Raw genomic sequence first — 23,031 nt, forward strand, 5'->3', positions numbered from 1 at the left:
TAGTTCATTTCAATTTGGTGAGTGAAGTGTTCGTTCACATTTATATAGTATTTAAAGGTTTGCATTATCTCATTGGATTCCCATAGCAATCATGTGATGTAGGTGCTTTTATTATCCCCATTTTACAGAAGAGGAAACTGAGGCTCAAAGAGATCACTTGCCTAGGTTCATATTATGCTAGAGAGAGTCCCTGCTCTCAGTAAGTTGGCATCCAGTTGGGGCTGAGATAAATGAAATTAGAACCAAGTGAGAGGTACTTTTGGCTGATGATTAAGAGTAGTATAACATGATTGTGTAACAAATTTTCCATTCCACATCTTGGGGAGATTTGAATTCCATCTTTGTAGGTAGTAGAAAGATGGCCGTGACTGAGTAAGCGCTCTCAGTCTCAGGTCTTCAAGAGGGATGTTGGTCTTTGAATCATATCCATTATAATCAGATATTTGAAATCTTGGAGTACGTTAATTTTGGGGATTTGGAGTATACCCCACTTTGCCTGGTTTCTGGGGCTGGAGTGGGTAACAGTTCCTTTTAGACCTGGAGAAATAATAATTAACTTAATCTTAGCTGGCTTAACTTTCCTTCCCATGGAATGCTCATTACACAAAAGATAATCATAGATAGTAAGTAAGCAAGCCTATTTAGTGAAGAATGCTAACAAAGACTGTAATCAGAAAAGCCACACAAATTAGTTTAAGGAATAGAATACGAAAGAGTTAGAGGACTCTGTGACCTAGGACTGAAATTAAATCTCAGCTTAACTAGGGAGAGACTCACCTGATGAGTCCATTCTTAGAAGTGTCAGAAATTATAGGCGCTGAAAATCAAGAGATGTGTTTGGATATTGGCTTTCCCCCACAGGCTTGTAACTACTGCTCACAATTCAAAGGCTATATTGTCTTCTTTCCCCCTTTCTCCTTCCTACCTGTTTCTCTCTCCCAGAAGAGCAAATCAGGAGTCACTTCCTCTGCACAAATCAGCTTTAGTGCCATACTTTTTTCTATTTATATCCCCAGGGATCAGCATAATACTTTATATGTTTTAAGTGTTTAATAATTTTTTTCTCATTCATTCATTCACAGGATTGTCCTTCAGGGGACCACTCAGCTTTCCTAGGGATGAGTCTAGAGCAGGGTTGCATTGTGTGGGTGGGCTGGGATAGTTTAAGGACATGGAAGAGTAACTATCTGGAATGTGAAACCAACATTATTCACATCTACTAAATTCAATCCAATTCAACAGGCATTTAATAAACATTCACTATGCATAGTGGTAGGTACTGCAGATAAAAAGACAAAAACTAAATAGTCCCCACTCTCAAAGAGCTTATATTCTGCCTGAGGCATACAACTCATTCACAGATAAGTAAGTGCAAATATACACATAATACAAAATAATTTTGAGAGGGACAGCAATACTGAAGTCAGATATACTAGGGATGAAAGTCAACCAATTTCATCAGGATCACCATGACTGTGTTGAAGAGACCTGTGACCACTATGCTTACCAAGCATTGTGCCTTGCCCATGATAGAGTATTGCCTTGTCTCTCTTCCCTCATTTCACTTTTTATTTACATCATCACCATAGAAGGTTTAGCAAGAAAGAAGATGGTAGTGAAAACTCTGGGATTTGAGGACAACTTCAAAGGAAATTCAAGAAGCCAGAAGTTTCTGGGCAACATGTGAACTGAAAGGGGACAGAATAATCAATATTCCAAGGTAATATTCATGACTAAATTCACCATCCTATAATCTAAAGTTGATTCTTTTTATAAGCATTTATTTATTTTCTTGTCTCTCCAAATGAACAATTGGAAAAAAATAAAAATAAAAACAAGAATATATTGTCTAGCAAAATTAATTCCCACGTTGGTTATATCAAAAATGTATGTGTCTTTCTGCATTTTAAATCTATCACTTCTCTGGTAGGAATGCCATACTTCATTGTTGGTCCTTTGGAATCCAGGTTTATCATTGAATTAAGCAGTTTTAAAGTCTTTCAAAGTTGTTTTTCTTTATAGTGTTATTGTCATTGCATAAATTATTGTTCTCCTAGTTCTATTCACTTCACATTGTATCAGTTCATATAGATCTTCCCATTTTCTTCTGAAATTATCCATTTCATCATTTCTCATGGCATAATAATATTTCATTACATTCATATGCCATAATTTGGTTAGCTACTCCCCATAGGTGGGTACCCCGATAGTCTTCTGTTTTGGCCAACTACAAAAAGAGCTACTGTAAATATTCTTAAACATAAGTTTCTTTTTGTTCTTTCTTTGATCTCTTTGGGGTAGAGGACTAATGGTGAAATTTCTGGGTCAAAAGGTATACACAATTTAGTGACTTTGGGGGCATCCTTTTTTTTTTTTACCTCTCATTTAAAAAAATATTTATTTATTTTTAGTTTTCAACATTCACTTCCATAAGATTTTGAGTTCTAAATTTCCTCTTCCTCCCTCCCCTCCCCCCTCCCCAATCTGATATAGGCTATACATATACATACATATTAAACATATTTTCATATTAGTCATGTTATAAAGAATTAAAACCAATAGGAGGAACCACAAGAAAGAAGAAACAAACAAACAAACAAAAGAGAGAGAGAGAGCAAACAGTATGCTTCGATCTGCATTCAGACTCCAAAGTTCTTTTTCTGGATGTGGATAACATTTTCTATCATGAGTCTTTTGGAGTTGTCTTAAATCCCTAAATTGCTAAGAAGAGCTAAGTCTAACAAAGTCGATCATCACACAAGGTTGCTGTTACTTTGCAAAATATTTTCCTGATTCTGCTCACTTCACTTAGCATCAGTTCATGTAAGTCCTTCAAGGTTTTTCTGAAGTCTGTCCACTCATCATTTCTTATGGAACTATAGTATTCCATTACATTCATAAACCACAACTTGTTCAGACATTCCCCAATTGATAGGCATCCCCTCAATTTCCAATTCTTGGCTACCACAAAAAGAGCTGCTATATTTTTGTACATATGGGTCCTTTTCCCATTTTTATAATCTCTTTGGGATATAGACTTAGAAGTGGTATTGCTGGGTTAAAGGGTATGCAACAGTTTTATAGCCCTTTGGGCATGTTTCCAACTTGTTCTCCAGAATGGTTGGATCAGTTCACAACTCCACCAACAATGCATTAGTGTTCCAATTTTCCCACATCTTTTCCAACATTAATCACATTCCTGTTTTGTCATGTTGGCCAATCTGTTAGGTGTGAGTTCAGAGTTGTTTTGATTTGCATTTCTCTAATCAATAGTGATTTAGAGCATTTTTTCATATCACTATGGATAGCTTTAATTTCTTCATCTGAAAACTGCCTGTCCTTTGACCATTTATCAATTGGGGAATGATTTGTATTCTTATAAATTTGACTCAGTTCTCTATATATTTTAGAAATGAGGCCTTTATCAGAGACACCAGTTGTAAAAATTGTTTGGGAGCATAGTTTCAAATTGCTTTCTAGAATGTCTGGACCAATTCACAGTTCCACCCACAATACATTAGTGTATCTGTTTTTCCATGGCTCTACCAACATTTTTCATTTTTCTCTTTTATCCTCTTTGCCATTCGGATGGATATGAGGTGGAATCTCATTAAAGTGGACCTTGTCCAATGGCACATCAACATGCCTTAGGTAACAATGTCATTGGGGGTCATAGCACAATCATCTTTGAAGCCAATGAAGCTAAATTAATGTATCCAATGTTCTAAAGCTACTCTCACAACCCTCCCTTGCACTTGTCCCCAAAGGGTGGCTGTTACAACCCCTCAGGATTCTAGGGTTAATCCTGGTGAGTGGATTTCTGTAGCTATAGTTTATGAGCCCCATCTAGTGTGTCTCATCCACTGATTATCCATAGATATAAATTAGCCAGAGAGACTCAGCTTTTAGAGATATTTACTAAGGTGGCATGGTAAGAACAATTGGTACAAAACACTTCCCTGAGAATGTTGTACACAGTAACAGCAATATTGTAAGATGATAGACTTTGAATGACTTAGCTATTCTCAGTAATACAATGATTCAAGACAACTCTGAAGGACTTACAATGAAAAATGCTGTGCATCCCCAGAGAAAGAGCTGATGGATTCTAAATATAGATTGAAGTATACTTTTTTTACTTTATTTTTCTTGGATTTTTATTTTGGTCTATGTTTTCTTTTACAACATAATATACAAATATGTTTTGTATGACTACCTATGTATAACCTATATAAAATTGCCTGCCTTTTCACTGGGCTGAGGGAGAGAATTTGGAACTCAATTTTATTTAGTATTTTATTTTTCCCCAGTTACATGGAAAAACAATTTTTGACATTCATTTTTAAAACTTTGATTTACAAATTCTCTCTCTTCTTCCATCCTCACCCCTACCCCCATTGGGAACTCAAGTTTAAAAATGAATGTTGAAAATTGCTTTTACATGTAATTGGGGAGAAATAAAATAAATAAAAAATAAAAATAAAACAAAACATTTCCCTAAAAATCTATGACACCTTCTCTCTCCAGTACATACAGAGTCCAAGGGAAAGTGGACTTAACCTTAGAGAACACATGTGCCAAAGAAGTAACTTAGAGCTGCTGATTGCTAGGAGCCCTTTCCTCCCCTTTATAGGGGTTCTCATGAAGTTCCTCTTGGGTATTATGGAGATTTTTTTGCTAGGCTCCTTTTAGAGTTGTGAAGTCCCCTTTGCTTGGTGTATCTATTTTGTCCACAGGTTCCCGATGCAGATGCTGCTGGCAACCATGACTATTTTGGGGACAGTTGTAAGTCATCTATAAGAAGTCCAAATTCTTCTGATCTTTTGAAGTTCCCAAAGTCATTCTCTGGTCAAGGAGGTGTGGGGAAGGAGATGAAGATTCTCCCTACCCCACCCACCTCATCCCCATCTCCTCTCAATTGATTCTCTTTCAAGGGCTTGACTGAGGTTGCTTTCTTCAGACTGAGTGCCTTATTCCAAACTAACTTGCTGTTTTTATTCAAATCTCACAAGCATGACCACTCTTTAGCCAATCCTAATTGATCTCATCTGTAGCATCAATTCATTACATCCAATGGCTGAAAGTATTTTGTTTCTTCCAAACTGATTGAGGAGTTTTCACACCCAATTTACTGCCTTTGATTGATTGATCTAATGGAGGAATTCTCACTGGTGTAATTACTTACTTTAAGGAGAGTGGAGTGATTGATTGTTTCTATCAACACCTATTCTTATATGCATAAAAAGGGATAAAAGTTAAAAAGATCATAATAAAATTATAATTCTGGAGCAGGAAGATATTCAGAGACCATCTCTCACATTTTACAGATGAGGAAACTGAGGTATAGAGAAGTTAATCTACTTGCCCAAGGCCAGGCAGATAATAAATACTAAACATGGAGCTCAGTCCACTGATAGAAACTTATTGTGGTTTCTACTGTACCAGAGTGGCCCCCTTATTACAGAGTGATGAGTGCAAAAGGAGGATTTGGCAGAACTATATGGTGGGAAGGTCAGAAAAATCATAGGCCTTCATGTATAGAACTCGAGATAACCACACCAAAGGGGTACAAAAATAAATACATTATGAGGGCCAGAATAACACAACCTGCCTATCAGTATCAATGCCGCCCTGTTAGGCAATTCACATATTACCAATGAGTAAACCAGTTCCTGATCTCTATTTAACTTGGATTGATCTACTGACCATGCTTCTGGAATCACAGCTAGGAAACTTCATTCAACTCCAGCATTCCACTCTCTTTGGGTATTTCAGAAATCTCATTGGATTTTTCAGACTATGTTTTCATACCTCCTGAAGATGCCATTGCTCATTTCTCTCCCTGAAGCCTTAGCTTCCCCTTCTGATCTCATCCGTGACAGGGGGCCATCTCCAGTTGTCCTGATCTATATCTTGCCACTGGACCCAGATGCCTCTGGAGGAGAAGGTGAGGCTGGTGACTTTGCATAGCCTGCCTCACTTCAATCCAATTCACTTGCAAGTCATGGCATCACCTTCCTGATGTCATGGTCCTCTTTGGGAACAAAGGATAAAAAACATCCATGACAGTAAGTGGTTCCTGACTTTACCCCAGCCACTGGGGTCTCAGCCACCCCAGCTTTTTTGCCTTTGCTCTGATAGCTAGCTTCCCTTTTCTTATTACTAGAGTTATAGTTAAAAAGAGTACCTCACCTGCCTTAATTGTCATATGGACACATAAAAGAATTGAATTCTTTAGCCTAATACAAAGATGGTTTTATTGGATAAATTCTATATCTTGATTTTGCATTCATTATTATATTCACAGATGGCAAAAATTATGGGGTATTGGTTTGATGTAATGCACAAAATCACTGGTGAGGAGTAGACTCAATTTTCCATCAACAGTTGTATTTGATTTTGACTCTACAGAACACCATTCTTCCCCTTCCTCCCACCCTATAATAAGCTGAGCACCCAAAATCTTATCACCATGCTGATTGATTCACGTTTTGACACTCAACATCTTCTCAACTTACCCTCAGTCTTTTCTGACTGCTAGGGGGGAGGGGGTGGACTGGAAGGTGGACAAATAAATTCCTCCCCAGGCATTCCGTTATAGAGAGGATTCACAAAGTTCCAGGTTAACTCTATTTTCCATCAGCATCTCTGCTTAGCACAGTGTCCAGTAGGTGCTTAAAAATGTTTATTGAATTGAATGGAGTCCCATACTACACAATTGCTGAAGTTTCTAGGTGGTCTTCCAAAAAAATCTCCAAATGGTGTACTTTGCAGCACACTCAACTGCAGTAAAGACTGGATAACTATGATGAAAGATGGTGAGGCCACCATGACTATTGGAAACAATGTCACCAATCTTGAATTAAAATGTAAATTTAGATCTAATTTGATTCATGTGAGATAAAATTAATTAACTAATTTAACCTGCAGCCACTGTACTTCAACAGAGTAATTACTATACCTTGAAATATGTAATACAGATTTCTTTTTTAAAACCAATCAGTTTGATCACATCTAGGAGGAATCAGCTAAAGAATGATTTTAAGAATTGCTATTTCTCAGTCCTGTCAGTTGCATAGAGGGTAAAATCTAGTCTCCAGTGACTGGAAAAAATGTATATAAGAAAATGGTATAGTACACTGGAAAGAATACTAAACTTGGAGTCAGGAGAACTGAGTTTGCCTGCCCAACTCCAAACCTAAAAAGCTAGGTGACTTTGGGCAAGTCACTTAACCCACTTTAAACCTTAATTTTCTCATCTATAAAATGGAGGCAATAATATTTGTCCCCTTTATAAAAGGATCTGTTCTGTAAAACTTATACTCAGTCAAAAGGCCACACCGAAGGACCTAGAAGGCCACATGTGACCTCCAGGCCATAGGTTTCCCACCCTTGCAGTCTAAACTGTACCAAATCCATCCAGAAATGAGCAATTTCACTTTGAAATGATTCTTTGAATTTTGCATCCAAGTGCATCGTAATTTCTCTTGCTTTTGGTCAGATGATTCTGACTCTGAATAAAACATTCTAGTCTTTCCTAAGTGGGGCTGATTCTGAAATAACATGTCAGCCCTTCATGAATGGGGGAAATTATTATTAATAGACTTGCCTTTCATTCCTGAATGACTTAAGACTCTCTGTTGAGAGCCTTCCAGCTGACCTCAAATTGCTATTACCCCAATTAGTATGAAACATTTGAATATTTCACATATCTGCATCATTTCTTCTCTCTTTTGTGGCCCAGGCTTTGGGGGATTGTCCAGGGCGCGAGAAGACATGGATTATGACAGTTGGTGCTATGTTTATTCATCATCTCACTTGCTTTTTTCTAAATATAACTTACATTAAACTATTCTAGGTTTTTCCCTTTTTCAGAATCTATCTGAAGAAAGAAAAAGTGATTGCAGTTCTCAGTCTTTCCTTTCATATCTCCCCTCCCTTCTTCCCAAGCACCCAAGCACACTGCCCCCAAATACACTCTTTCTTCCTCCCTTCTTTTCCTTCCCTCCCTTCCCTAGCCATCAGGGGTATGATGAGTGATAAAAAGAATTTACCCAATCTAAATACTGAAAGGGTCTGGAGAAGTTCTTACTGAGAGGGACAAAGATGGTCAAAAAGGAAAAATAATGACCTTGAAGGGTCCATTGCTCCATCACTATGCTGGTCAGGCCTGGTGAATAAAAAAGTTGAAAAAACATTGATTAAGCTAAGGCATGTTTTGGCCAAGTCAACTTCGCCAAGGAGTAGGTAAGCTGTGACCAGTTTGACTGGTGTGGCCCTAGCCCCCAGGATGATGCATATATGGTATGGTCCCAGCCCCAAGGATGATACACATATAGTATGGACCCAGCCTCCATGACAATGCATGTATACTAAGGATCAAATGACCTGGAGACTGGGCAATGCCCTCTTCCCCAACCATTTGCTTGCTGTGGCATAGTTAGAGTGAAGTTTCCTGGGTTCTTGTCTCTCACTCCTCATTTCCTAATTAGACAAGTTAGAAAATTTCAGTGATTTCAGTGATCCACGCTAGCCCTACTACCTTGCTCTATGGATGATTGGGGACTCCCCAACAGCTCTTTGTCTAAACCTTTTATAAGTTTGATCTCTGAATGACTAGAAGCCCATAACCTGAGTGCATCTTGTTATATCTCTGAGTTAATAGTTTATCTTTGGAGCTGGGACTGGCATATATTGTAGCTGATATTGGTATCTCTTTTCCTACCATGGCTGCCCATCCCTATGTGGCAGTGCTGCTCCTCCAGAATAGTCCCTTCCCCTTTTGACCTTCAGAGTAGTAATACTCCCTTTGAAGGAGAGAAAGCTCCAACAGTCAAAGAAAATTCCTAAACATACTGATTTCATGTGATCATGGCATTTTAACCACTTTGAAACTCAGTTTCCTAATCTATAAAATGTTTATAGGAATACCAGTAGAACCTACCTCACAGGGATTATTAAAAGAATCAAATGAGATTATGTATATAGAGGTCTTCACAAACTCTGAAATCCTAGACAAATGTCAGCTATTTCTAGTAGATTTCCATAAGGGAAACTGAGAGACTGTTATTCATCTTTGCTTTTTTATCCCAAGCAACTAGAGCAATGCCTTGAACATAGAAGATGTTTGAGATACTTTTGCTGAATTGAATTGAAGGGAGAGGAGGATTTCTTTTCCAAGGCACTATGGAGAGGGAATCCTTCTACGGCAACACATGTTTCTGACACACCAAATGCTATTGGAACGTATACCCCTCATTGACTTCTGGAGATTTAATTCTAGCTTAGTTTTAGCAGGAAACTCTTTGTGCCCCAATAAGAAATCTGCTTCCCCACTGACATCCTCTTAATTTGCAGATTACCACTCTGTACCCCTTGACAGATTGCAGACTTTGCATGGGTTAATTCATATAGCTTTGTGCCAGGTCAAGTTTCCTTATTTGGAAAAACAAAATTACATTTTCTTGCAAACTAAACCTTTAGGCACTATCATTTGCTTTGCCTATTTGTGCATCAAATACTTGCTAAGAATAAAATCACCCAGATAAGAGGGCTCAAAGCACCAAGTCCTGTGTATGGGTAAAAGTAGAAAATGAAATTAAAGGGAATATTTATTCAGTTTTAGAGGAATTATTTTACTTGATGCTAGTAAAATTCCCCTCTTTTCCAGTCTGCTTCCTACCAAATTGCCAATTGACATTTTTTAAAGTTCAAAAAAAACCAAAACCCCTCTTTAATAGCAATCCTTATAGGAATAGCAGCATGGTGTAGTGGAGAGAGGATTAGATTTTGGAGTCAGAGAATCTGGGTTGGAATCAGGCAAATCACTTCACCTCTCTGGGCTTTAGCTTCCTTATCTTGACTTGACTTGACAAAGATTGATTGGTTCAAGAATGTAACTTTTGCTCCCTCATGTCAGTGACCATAGAAACCATATAAAAACCTTGACATCCAGGGAGACCATAGTGCCTCTTTGCCTTGTATAACGGGTTCCTACCTTGGGTATTAAGGCTAGAAAAGAGATCTCCAATGGTGGTAAAATGGGGTAGGGGGTAGTATTGAATTGATCATTCCATCTCTCTGTCTTTCTCTTTTTTTTTTTTTTTTTGGAGGCAGTTGGGGTTAAATGACTTGCCCAGGGTAACACAGCTAATAAGTCATATTTGAACTCAGGTCCTCCTGACTCCAGGATTAATGCACTACCCACTGTGCCACCTAGCTGCCCCCATTTGATCTCTTCAGTTCCATTCCAGGTCTATATCAAATGAACCAAATTTTTAAAAGTCTGAATGGTTCTATTTACCACCCCTTCTTAAAGCTCTATTTACAGTATTTTCCATTTCATTTGTAAGAAAACTTTGACTATGGTAGCAGTAAAGGAAGCGTGGCAATTTTAGGCCTCTGTAATCTATAAAACAGACCCTTCATAACTGTTATCATTTCGTTTCTTAACATATTGCCCCTCATGGGTATCTGTTCTGCCACTTAGAAATATTCAACCAAAGAAATTGATTTTTTTTTTGCTATTATATTCCATCTGATACAGAAAAGACCCCTTACCCCCACCCCAAGGTAGCTAGTGCTGGATATAATGCCAACAACATATTTATCTTGTCTTCACTGTGAAGAGCTTCAATTTTACAACTGGATTAATTTAGAACTTTCTACTTTGACTGGAATCTTTGTGATGTTACTGTGAAAATATATCTTCATCTGAGAGACGCCATTTTTGTTGTTATGGTTCAGTGGTTTCAGTTGTGTCTAGCTCTTTGTGACCCTATTTGGGGTTTTCTTGGTAAAGATATTGGAGTAGTTTACCATTTCCTTTGTCAGCTCATTTTACAGATGAGGAAACTGAGGCAAGCAGGGTTAAGTGACTTGTCCAGGGTCACAAAGCTAGTACGTGTCTGAGCCTGGATTTGAACTCATGAAGATGAGTCTTACTGATTCTAAGCCCAGTGCTCTGTCCACTGCGGAATCTAGCTGCCTCTTAGTCTTCTGTGGAGAACTCATAAAACTTCCTCCTGAGTGCAATAGCTCTGCTGGAATCATTGCTTAACTGGGTTCTCAGGGTCTACTTCTCTCTATTTCCAGAGTTAGCTGTCTCTTGAGCCAAACATCTGTTCTTTTCTGCTTCCTCTTTTGAGTGACAGCCTCTCTGTGTCTCTGGTGGGCATCAAAAACTCTCTAACCCACTCTCCAACTGATGAATGGATTGCTTCTTTTTAGGTAAGTAGCTTCAATGCTGAGCAGCTAGGTGGCGCCATAGTGCACAGAGTGCTGGGCCTGAAATTAGAAAGCCTCATCTTCCTGAGTTTGAATCTGGCCTTAGACACTTGACCAGCTGTGTGACCTGGACAAGTCACTTAACCCTGTCTGGCTCAGTTTCATCTGTACAATGAGCTGGAGAAGAAAATGGCAACCCCCCCCCCCCCAATATCTTTGCCAAGAAAACACCAAATGGGATTATGAACAGTCTGACGACTAAATAACAAAAGCTTTGCCGTTAGACATAATGACCGATTTGCAGGGATGGGGGGAAAAGAAGTCCTCACCCCTATCATAAAGAGTGATTACATCTCATGGGGTGGGATTCTTCTTCCACTGATAGCTGGCATTGCCTTGTCATCTTTTGATTAGATCTTGAGCTCTCTATGACTACCTCAAATATGGATGGATGGGGAACCAAATCCACATCCCCATCCCCTTACATTAGGGCATTCTGTTGTTACTCAGTTGTTTTTCAGGCATGTCCAACTCTTCCTGACCCCATTTGGGGTTTTCTTGGCAAAGGTACTGGAGTGTTTTGCCATTTCCTTCTCCAGCTCATTTTATAGACGAGGAAACTAAGGCAAATAGGGTTAAGTGACTTACCTAGGGTCACACACATCTACTAAGTGTCTGAGGGCAGATTTGAACTCAGAAAGATGAGTCTTATTTGTTTGTTTTTTGCTAGGCAATGGGGTTAAGTGACTTGCCCACTGTCACACAGCTAGTAAATGTCAAGTGTCTGGGGCCGCATTTGAACTCAGGTCCTCCTGACTCCAGTGTTGGTGCTCTGAGTCACCTAGCTTCCCTTAGGGCATTCCATAATGCTTTTCTTTTCTTTGAAATACTAAAGATGATTCCTTCTTCTCTGAGCACCCCTCCTGATTCTCTGGACTTTCCCGTACCATCGCAGCCCTCTTTCCCTGGAGGTACATACCACGCCTATGGCCTCTTCCTCTGATTGGTTGGTTCTTCCAAGAACCTTGTTTTAAAAAAAAGAAACGCCCAAGTTGGCCATGTCTTCGTTCCTCTCTGGTCTCAACCTCTGCCTCTCCAGACTTTTTCTACCATGGTCCTAAGGGGACCCTAAGGGGGTACCTTCTCCTCCCTCCCTCTCTCCTGCTTTTCAGTTTCCTTCTATGTGTTATCTCCTCCCCCCTCCCTTAGAATGTAAGCACCTTGAGGCCAGGGACTCTGTTTCTTCTTGGATTTGTATTCCCAGGACTTAGCACAGTGCTTGGCACACAGTGGGAGCTACACATGCTTATTCCATGCCCCCCTCCTCCTGTGTTCCTGAGAACTTTGGCTGTCATCATTGGCTATTAAAAGTCTATTAAAACCTTCATCTCTTCTTTCCCATCCAGGCAGTGACAGCCGTAACTGAAGCAATTGGTCCCAGGAGCAGAGTAGAGCAAGTACATCTTTCTCTACCAGCACAATCTAATTATCACTGCCTGTCTTTAAGAATGCTTCTGAAGGAGAGGTGCAAATTTAAATTATAGCCTTGTTGTCCATCTCATCCTTAAAGAAACAGCAGGTGGCACTGGGGAGCTAGGCAGACCGAAGCGTCGATTACCCACGGAGTCAGTGGATTTGCTGAGCATGCTCATACAACTCACCCTCCCTTCATATGGGCTGACCTTCCTTAACAGCTTATTCCCCTGCAAGGGCATGGCTTTCCCTTTTCCAGTACTTCAATACCCTTCTCTTCACCGGGAGGCCTGGCTTGCTTTTCAAAACAAACGGCCACTGTCACTGGAAAGTAAATTAAAAATGCCTAAAGTTTGCTCCCATTGCAGCCTGGGGTACTTGCTTCCCAGCTCCTGATTAAATATGGAGGTATCTGGGTCCCAGATTCTGTACCAGTCCAAAACCAATCTTCTCATTTTGCCCAAATGGTTCCAAACCCCAAGACTGAGTTAGAGGGAGTCTGTCCTCTCTTTCATCCTTTCAGGGGTGGGGGAATCTGTGGTCTTGAGGCCACGTGTGGCCTTCTAGATCCTCAAGTGTGGCCTAGAAAGTCAGAGGTCACACTTAAGGATCTAGAAGGCCACATGTGGCCCCTGATCTAGATAATTAGGCACTAAATAGAACCACAAAAGCTTAGGGTTGTAGGTCAACAATTCCGTAATTCACTAAGACTCCACTGTCTACATTCTACAACAACCCCTCCTGCTTTGCCCTGTCCTGCCTCCCATTGAGAAAGGCCCTTCCCTAAAAGAACCCAAACTGCTTTTGCATTGGTATTTGGACACTTATCTCCTTCACTTCTTATCTGGAGATCACTATGCTCTGATGTCTGGATATTTCTCTCTTTCAACCCATCCTTCCTTTTCTACCAGCTGAATCTTTTTAGTTAATTTGACTGCTGATGATTTTCCTTAATTAAGGTTTCCCTGGCAAAGGTACTGGAGTGGTTTGCCATTTCCTTCTCTAGTTCATTTTACAGATGAGGAAACTAAGGTAAATAGGGTTAAGTGACTTGCCCAGGGTCATACAGTGAGTGTCTGAGGCCAAATTTGAATGCATGAAGATGAGTCTTCCTGATTTCCAGCCCAGTGCTCTGTCCACTGTACCACCTAGCTGCCCTGTTTAACTACTTTGTTTATATTTTTGTGAATTCACTTTGTATTTTTATAGGTATTTGTTGTCTTCTCCATTAGACTAAAAGACTCTTGTGAATATGAGTGGTCTCATTCTTTGTACTTGTATTCCTAGCACCTGGTGTAACCCTGACTAGCCTGGCCTTCACTGCCTGGTAGGACAGGGATGTTATGTTTTGCTTCTGCGCCATGGTTCTCTAGTACCCTTAGGGGAATTGCGGGGGCGCCGGGTATCTAATCTCTCTACCATTAGCTCCAGCCCATTGATGGTGTTCCACCAAATGTAAGGCTGGTTCCCTGTACCCCAGTTCCAATTAACCACTGACAGTTGGATCAGATTATACAAAGAACTATTTACTTCCTGAGTTCAAATCTGGCCTCAGACACTAGTTGTGTGAGCCTAGGTAAGTCACTTAACCCTATTTGCCTTGGTTTCCTCATCTGTAAAACGAGCTGGAGAAGGAAGTGGCAATATAATCACAAATATGTAAACTTGCTCCATAAGACATGGGAGGTGTGATACCCCTGCTCTTCCTTCCCATACCACCTCACGGCACTGGGAAGAGGAAAGGCATTAGGTTCATTGCTTAGCCCTATTCCTCTAGATCACAGTCCCTCTTTTCAAGTCCAAAACTCCCTTCCTGCTCAAGCGCCAGGGACCCTGGCTTCTCAGGGCTTCCCTGCCAGACTGGCTGGTTGGATTCAAGCTCCCCATTATATCTGCCCTTGAGACTGAGAAGGACCGTGAAACAGAACAAAAACCAATACCAGCGTCCACTTTTTAGAGCCAATAAGACAAGAGAAAAGGGAAGGTACCCACACACCCACTGCAGTTTATGGCATCTGTATTGTAGATGAATTGCTGTCTTCACCATTCATCTTCACCTTCACTTGGTCAGGAAAGACTGAGCAGCAAAGAGAGCGACTGTCTCAGTCTGCCCCATTTTAAAGACATGACCTGTTCTGGCTAAGCAGCCAGGCAAACAGGCTATTCACACCCATGTGGTAGGGGAATTCAGGGAAGCAGGGTGCCTCCATTTTACTGGAAGGGCAAGCCCTTTTACTCTAGCACAGTGCCTGGCACATAGTAGGTGCTTAATAAATACTTGTTGGTTGAATGTTTGGTAATGAAATGCTTTTCCTCTGATACCTTATCCATGCCTAGGGCTCCATTTTCTGGACTAAATAGTCCCTTTGGCTTTAGACTTCATGAAGCTCATAGCATGGCCTCTGATCCCACAATAATTTGTTCTTTCATCCTGAACTTATGTGCCCTTTTGGTCTTATCTTTGTAACCAGTTATTGGCTGAACTGAATTCAGCCAAATAGACCCAATGGCCAATAGGAATTGGAAACCTTTCTTTGTTTTCATCAAGGGATCTAGTCTAGTCACTTTTCCACTTCATGATAATAAACTCTTCCTGTGGCTAAACTCTTTTCCCAAAGGGTGAGAACAAAGACTACATACTTTTACAACACTCCATCGGGCTCCTCCTTGTACCCCCCCCCCCAAATAATCAGGTACAGTCAATTTTCCACACTGTACTGAGACCTGGTACCCACTGCCTTTCAGAATACAGTTTTATGTTAAATATCTGGGCACTGCCATTTAGGGAGAAATTCTGAGAACATACCACAGATTCATGATCTCAGGGTTAGTGGGGGAAAAAAAGATCTCCTCAAAACTGGCTTTCTGTTTTGTCATTTAATTCTGGCTCCAATCATTGCTACAAATCCCATGCTTTCATCCCCCAGTACCTCGTACACAGTGGGTGCCCAATACAATTAATTGACTGACTGATTCATGTGCTACACTTGAGTCGTGCCCTATGTCTCCTGCAGATGTTTGATAAGTTTTTAGATTTTATAGCTCCTCACCATCTGAGCAAAATCTTCCCCTTCTCTCACCTTCTATGGCAGCTACATAAATTGGCTTTTTTTTAATGTCCTGCTTTTTTTTTTTTCCATGTCCTGTCTTGCAAAGCCAGGAAAAAAAGTGTCTGCATCCCTTAGGCAAGGTAGGAAAATGATGCCTTCCTACATTCCACAATCATATCTCAGCCGCCCACCCCCTCCCAATGTTACTGGTGCCCACTTGAGGCTTTTAGCCTCAGGCTTATCACCTGACACATGGCTTATCACCAAATAAATGACTATGTGTCTTGGAGAGTGGACTTTTCTGGCATTAAAAATACATGAATTGGTAAAAAGAAATATTTGGGAAAGAAATAAGCATTTTTAAAGCACTTATTATGAACCAGACACTGTGCTAAGTGCTTTACAAATACTCTCTCATTTGATCCTGAAAACACCCTGCTATTAATATTCCCATTTTATAGTTGAGGAAACTGAGGGAGACGGAAGTCAAGTGACCTGCCCAGGGTCACAAAGCTAGGAAGTATCTGAGGTCAGACTTGAACTCAGATATTCCTGGCTCTAAGCCCAGCACTCCATCTATTGCACCTGTGAGCTGCCCATTTAAAAGCATCCTTAGCACCCACTACACACTGGACCTAAAGCAGTGGCCTACTTTACCTCACCTTAGTCCCAGCCCTACTGTTCCTTAATTGCATCATGTATGTTAGTCTCTTAACATGTCTGCAAACTCTGTGAGATTCCCCATAGAACCTAATATAGTTCTTTGCATATTGGATGCTTTGAGTGGGGCACAGCTGGTTGATGATTCTTTAGGAAACATAATTCTCAACAACGCTGTTACCTCCGGAAATCACTGTTCATTCACTGCTCCTTCCCTCCTTGCTCCCCTCCCCACCCAACTCTTCCCTCTCATTCTAACAGACCAGAGTATGAGACCATTTCCTCAGTCTGTGCCCTGTGAACAGCCCTGACCATGAGCGACATTGTAGGATCATGAGTTTCGAAATAGAAAGCACTTCATAGGCAACCTGGTCCAATCTCTTCATTTGACCAATGTGGAGCCCAACTCTATACCAAGTAGGTAGAGCGCTGGACAGAGTCAGGACAATCTAACCTCACATCTTGCTTCTGATACTCAATGTCCTCGATGTGTGACCCTTGGCAAATCTCTTACCTACTCTGACCCTCAGTTTCCTCATCAGTAAAATGAGGATAGCAAGAGCACTTATGTCACAGGGTTGTTCATGGGATCAGATAAGACAATTTATACAAAGCAATCCAAAAATATTAAAGTATTAAATAAATATGTTATTATTGAGGGCAATATGGCACAGCGGATAGAGTGCTGGGCCTAGAGTCAGGAAGACTCATCTTCTTGAATTCAAATCTGGCCTCAGACACTTACTAGCTATATGACCCTGAGCAAGTGACTTCACCCTGTTTGCCTCAGTTTCCTCATCTGTAAAATGAACTGAAGAAGCAAATTGCAAACCACTCCAGTTCTTTGCCAAGAAAATCCCAAATGGGGCCATGATTGAAGTAACTGAACAACAACATGGCGCAGTAGATAGAATATCAACCAGCCTTGGAGCCAGGAGGAACTGGGTTCAAACTGTCAAATTCTAGACTTAAGAAAGTGAAGAAGAAAATGTTAATAATGCATATTAAACTTAAAAATGTGCCAAGTGTACATTTTTTCCCTTAGAGAGTCAGTTGTTAAATATTAATCAGCATACTCCTGCCTTTGTCAGTAAGATTATAGCTCCAGTCTCTATACCTATTATTATTCATTAACATGGGCTGTTTTTAGAGTTCTCACATATCACAGCTTCAAGGACTTGGCTTAAGCCTAAAAAATGATATCAACGTTCCCTTTTACATCTTCCATTTAAGGCCTCATTAGTGGAAAATGAATTGGGTTCTGAAGGACTCATGATGAAAAATGCTATCCACCTCCAGAGAGAGCACTTAAGAACTCTTGAGTGCAAATTGAAATATAATTTTTTCACTTTATTTTTTTGCCATTTTTTTTTTGCAACATTGCTATGTGGGAATATTTTGCATGATTTCACATGTATAATTGATGTCACATTGTTTGCCTTCTCAACAAGTAGGGGAGAGGTTGGAGGAAGAGAGAGAATTTGGAGCTCAGATTTTTTTTTAAATGAATACTAAAAAAAAGTTTAAAAATAATAATTTTTTAAAAAAAGAAAAGGAAATGAATTGGGGCTCTATAGCCTGGGAAGTTTTGCTCTCACTTCCTGATGCCTGCCTACCAGTGGTAGGCATGTCTTCCTTACCATGAATTATTTAGGTGCACATTTGTCAGGTTTCCTGCAGTGCAACTAGACTGTGTTGAATATGAATAGATTGGTTTTTGTTATAAGAGATTCCTTTGGGAAGAAAGCTTCATTTGAAGATGTACTGGGTGAGAGGTGGGTAAAAGCTGCAAAAGACTAATTAAAAATGTTTGGCTTGTAGCAAACAGGCCAAGCCCTATGCTAAAATCACACTGAAATCTCTCACTTCCTCAAGCTACATTTGGTGCTCCTATTTCTCAAAAAGCCTTTTTTTGTTTGGAAGAAAATTGCTCCATTTTGTAATAAGGCCAAATCACTTTGCCTTTTATGACATGATGGTAGGAGATAATATCTAGTTTCTTATGGGCTTATGTTGTTCATGGGTATGGAATTTAATTAAATCTGAGGCTAGTAGCAAGACAAACCCCATGAGACTTCTTTTTCCTTTTTCATCTTTCCTTCCTTTTTATCTGATTATCTGATAGTTTGAAATGTTAGCAATGGGAATATAAATTCCTATTACAGGATTTTTTGTGTTATCTCTCCCTGTTGCCATATATCAAAAACTTGATGGTGGACATGTGACTGAGCCTCAGATTAACTATTAAGATGCATCATCACCCTGGAAGGCTTTTGTTCTATGCATATTTCTGGTAACCTACTTTCTGACAATTATGGCCTGTGCCTTCAAGACATCCACTGGTAGAGCTGGGAGATATCCTGGTGCTGATGCTCTGGAAGCTATCCTGAGCTACAAGCATGTAATTTAAAGTTTATCAGTAAAGGAGGAAGAGCACAGACAGTTCCCAGCTTAATATGTCTAGCTTGCCAACATCTTTGAAATACAAATGGTCACCCAGGAATGGTTTCTCCATTGGCACACCATTGAATTCAGTCCTCTCCTCTTTCTCCACCTTTCTCCACCTTCTACAGACCTCACTGTTGCCTCAAGATTTCCCCTAATAGGCAGTGCATCCCCTAACCCCCTGCGCAATTGTCAGTGCATATTTGGTGTTAACAGAGAGAATTGGCATTCTCTACTATTATGCCTATTTTATCTAGTAAATATGCTTATTTTTTAAAACAATGTTTTATAAATATCCAAATTAATAATAAGGGACATTTGAAGAAAGATGCTATCTGCATTCAGAGAAGGAACTGATAAATAGAAGTATGTATAGAATAATTTTACATATAGATGTATACATATACACACATATATATGTACATATATATGCCTATTTGTGTCTAATGGTAGCCATCTCTTGGGTGGGGGGATGGAAGAAAAAAAGGAAAAAAGAAATTTACATGATAATTTTATTATATATTCAAGAGGAATAGCAAGTTATACATAATAGATTTGCAGTTTCATATGCAATCATCTTTTTTACTATACAATGTTATAGAAATGCTTATTTTAATCCATAAATTAAAAATAAAAGAAAATTTTAAAATGTTTTATTTTCCCCCAATTACATTTTTTTTTTGTCTAGGCAATGGGGTTAAGTGACTTGCCCAGGGTCACACAGCTAGTAAGTGTCAAGTGTCTGAGACCAGATTTGAACTCAAGTCCTCCTGACTCCAGGGCTAGTGCTCTATGCACTGTGCCACCTAGCTGCCCCTGTGAAAACAATTTTTAACATTCTTTTTTTTTTTAAGTTTTGAGTTCCAAATTCTATCCCTCTCTCCCCTCTTTCCTCCCCAGGCAACTAGCAATCTAATATAAGATATACGTGTTATGCCTATTGTTTAAAGGGTAAATAACATAGGAAATGGTGTGATAGACACTGAATTTGGAGCACTGAACCTGAAATCTGAGGCCTTGAGTTTGAATCCCAACTCTGCCATTGACCAGCCATGTTTACTACCTATATATATGCCTGCTATCTACTACCTACTGTCTTTGAGCCAGTCACTTAATTACTTTGGGCCTCTTTCAGTCAGTCAATAAACATTTATTAAACTCCTACTATGTGACAGGTTGGGCACAGTGATAAAGTATTGGACCTGGAGTCAGGAAGACTCATCTTCCTGAGTTCAAATCTGGTCTCAGATACTTACTAGTTGTGTGACCCTGGGTAAGTCACTTAACCTCATTAGCTTCAGTTTCCTCTTCTGTAAAATAAGCTGGACAAGGGAATGGCAAAACACTCCAGTATCTTTGCCAAGAAAACCCCAAATGGGGTCATGAAGAGTCAGTCATGAGTGAAAAATGACTTGAACAACAAATGTGATAGGCCCTGTGCTAAGTGCTGGGGATACAAAGAAAAGCAAAAGACAATCCTTGCCCTCAAGGAGCTCACAATCTAACAGGGGAGACTATAAGCAAACACCTATGTATAAACAGTCTTACAAGTCTTTGCGGAAGATTCATCCTTTCTGTCTTTTTGTCCTTTTCTGAGCATGGATCAGAGAACAACAGATAGAAAGAAACCTGGGCCCCTGGGGATTCCTTTGCTTTCCTACCTGGGGGAGCCTCTAATGGCTGCCTTGTGCTTGTGACACATGAAAATTTCATGCCTCACCCACATGGCTTGAGACAAGAGTTTTTGGATCCAAAGTTTAGAGATCCAGCCTTTTAAAGACAGATGGGGTGGGGGTGGAGGGGAGCGCACAGAGCTAAGATGGCGGAGTAAAAGCAGTGACTTGCTTGAGCTCTCCCCCAAGCCCCTCCAAATATCTGTAAAAAATGACTCTAAACAAACTCTGCAGCAGCAGAACCCACAAAAAGACAGAGTGAAACAAATTTCCAGCCCAAGACAGCTTGGATGGTTGATGGGAAAGGTCTGCGGCACCAGGCTGGGAGAGGAACACAGTTCAGCGTGAGCTGCGCAGGCAAAGACGGGGCCCCACCAAACCTGGAACAGGCCTCAGGGGACTGAATCATGGGCAGCTGTGGTGGTTTCCAGACTTCTCAACCCACACATGAAAAGACAACTTAGAAGGTCAGTGGAAAAGGTTTGTCAGACTGGGGTGAGAGGACCGTGATCTAGCCCTTGCCCTGGTGCAGCCCCAGGGCAGCAGCCACAGTGGCAGTGGCTGCTTCCAGAGTTCTTGGCCCACAGACAGCGTGGGAATTGAGCAACTGATTAGAGGGAGATTGCAGGGATCTCTTTGCTGGCTCTAAGGCAGGATTCTCTTGCTTTGCCCATGCTTGGATTTGGGGTACAGTCCTGAGTGGTGGTCCTGGGGCAAGGAGGAGCACTGGTGTAGCAGAGTTTGTGGCAGCACTGGAGAAGGAATCCTCCTCACGGTTCCAAGGCAGAAAAGAGTGCTTGTGGTTGCTCATAGACCAGAGCACAGGCCAGGAAAGGAATAAACACTTCTCCTTTGATCATACCACCTTGGAAAAACTAAAAATTTATAGATCCCTAGAAGTATCTCTGAAAATAGCTGCACAAAATCCCTGAAGCTTGGGACAGTACACCCTCCACACTGGAAGCCCAGTGCTACCTTAACAAAGAGTTAAAAAGTCAAGTAACTGACTGGGAAGACGAGCAAACAGCAGCAAAACATTCAGACCATGGAATCTTAATTTGGTGACAAAGAAGATCAAAACATACAACCAGAAGAAGACAAGAAGGTCAAAGTGCCTACATCTCAAGCCTCCAAGAAAAATATGATTTGGTCTCAAGCCATGGAAGAGCTCAAAAAGGATTTTGTGAATCAAGTAAGAGAAGTAGAGGAAAAATTTGGAAGTGAAATGAAAGTGATGCAAGAAAATCGTGAAAAAAAATCAACAGCTTGCTAAAGGAGACCCAAAAAATACTGAAGAAAATAACAAAAATAGACTAACTCAAATGGCAAAAGAGGTCCAAAAAGCCAATGAGGAGAAGAATGCGTTAAAAAACAGAATTGGACAAATGAAAAAGGAGGTTCAAAAGCTCACTGAAGAAAATAATTCCTTAAAAATTAGAATGGAGCAAATGGAAGCCAATGGCTCTACAAGAAATCAAGAAATTATAAAACAAAACCAAAAAAATGAAAAAATAGAAGGCAATGTGAAGTATTGCATTGGAAAAACAACTGACCTGGAAAATAGATCTAGGAGAGATAATCTAAAAATTATTGTACTATCTGAAAGCCATGATCAAAAAAAGAGCCTAGACATCATCTTTCAAGAAATTATCAAGGAAAACTGCTCTGATATTCTAGAACCAGAAAGTAAAATAGGAATTGAAAGAATCCACCAATCACTCCCGAAAGTGGTCCCAAAAGGAAAACTCCTAAGAATATTACAGCCAAATTCCAGAGTTCCCAGGTCAAGGAGAAAATATTGCAAGCAACCAGGAAGAAACAATTCAAGTATTATAGAAACACAGTCAGGATAACACAAGATTTAGCAGCTTCTACATTAAGGGATCAGAGGGCTTGGAATATGCTATTCCAGAGGTCAAAGGAGCTAGGATTAAAATAATCCTTTAGAGGAAAAAATGGATATTCAATGAAATAGAGAACTTTCAAGCATTCTTGATGAAAAGACCAGAGCTGAATAGAAAATTTGACTTTCAAATATAAGATTCAAGAGAAGCATGAAAAGGTAAACAGGAAAGAGAAATCATAAGGGACTTATTAAAGTTGAACTGTTTACATTTCTACATGGAAAGGTGATGTTTGTAACTCATGAGACCTTTCTCAGCATTAAGGTAGTTGGAAGGAATATATATGTGCATATAGACAGAGGGGCACAGGGTGAGTTGAAAATTAAAGGATGATATCTAAAAAATAAATTAAGAGGTGAGAGAGGATTGTACTGGGAGAAGGAGAAAGGGAGAGGTAGAATGGGGTAAATTATCTCACATAAAAGGTAAGAAAAAGCTTTTACAGTGGAGGGAAAAAAGGGGGAGGTGAGAGGGAATGAGTGAATCATACTTTCATTGGATTTGGCTTAAGGAGGGAATAACATACACACTCAATTGGGTATGGAAATCTATTCTTACCCTGCAGAAAAATAGGCGGGAAGGGGATAAGGGGGGGGGGGG

This window comes from Vombatus ursinus, unplaced genomic scaffold (genome assembly GCF_900497805.2).
Source record: "Vombatus ursinus unplaced genomic scaffold, bare-nosed wombat genome assembly UNPS02014832.1, whole genome shotgun sequence".
In the NCBI taxonomy this organism is placed as follows: Eukaryota; Metazoa; Chordata; class Mammalia; order Diprotodontia; family Vombatidae; genus Vombatus; species Vombatus ursinus.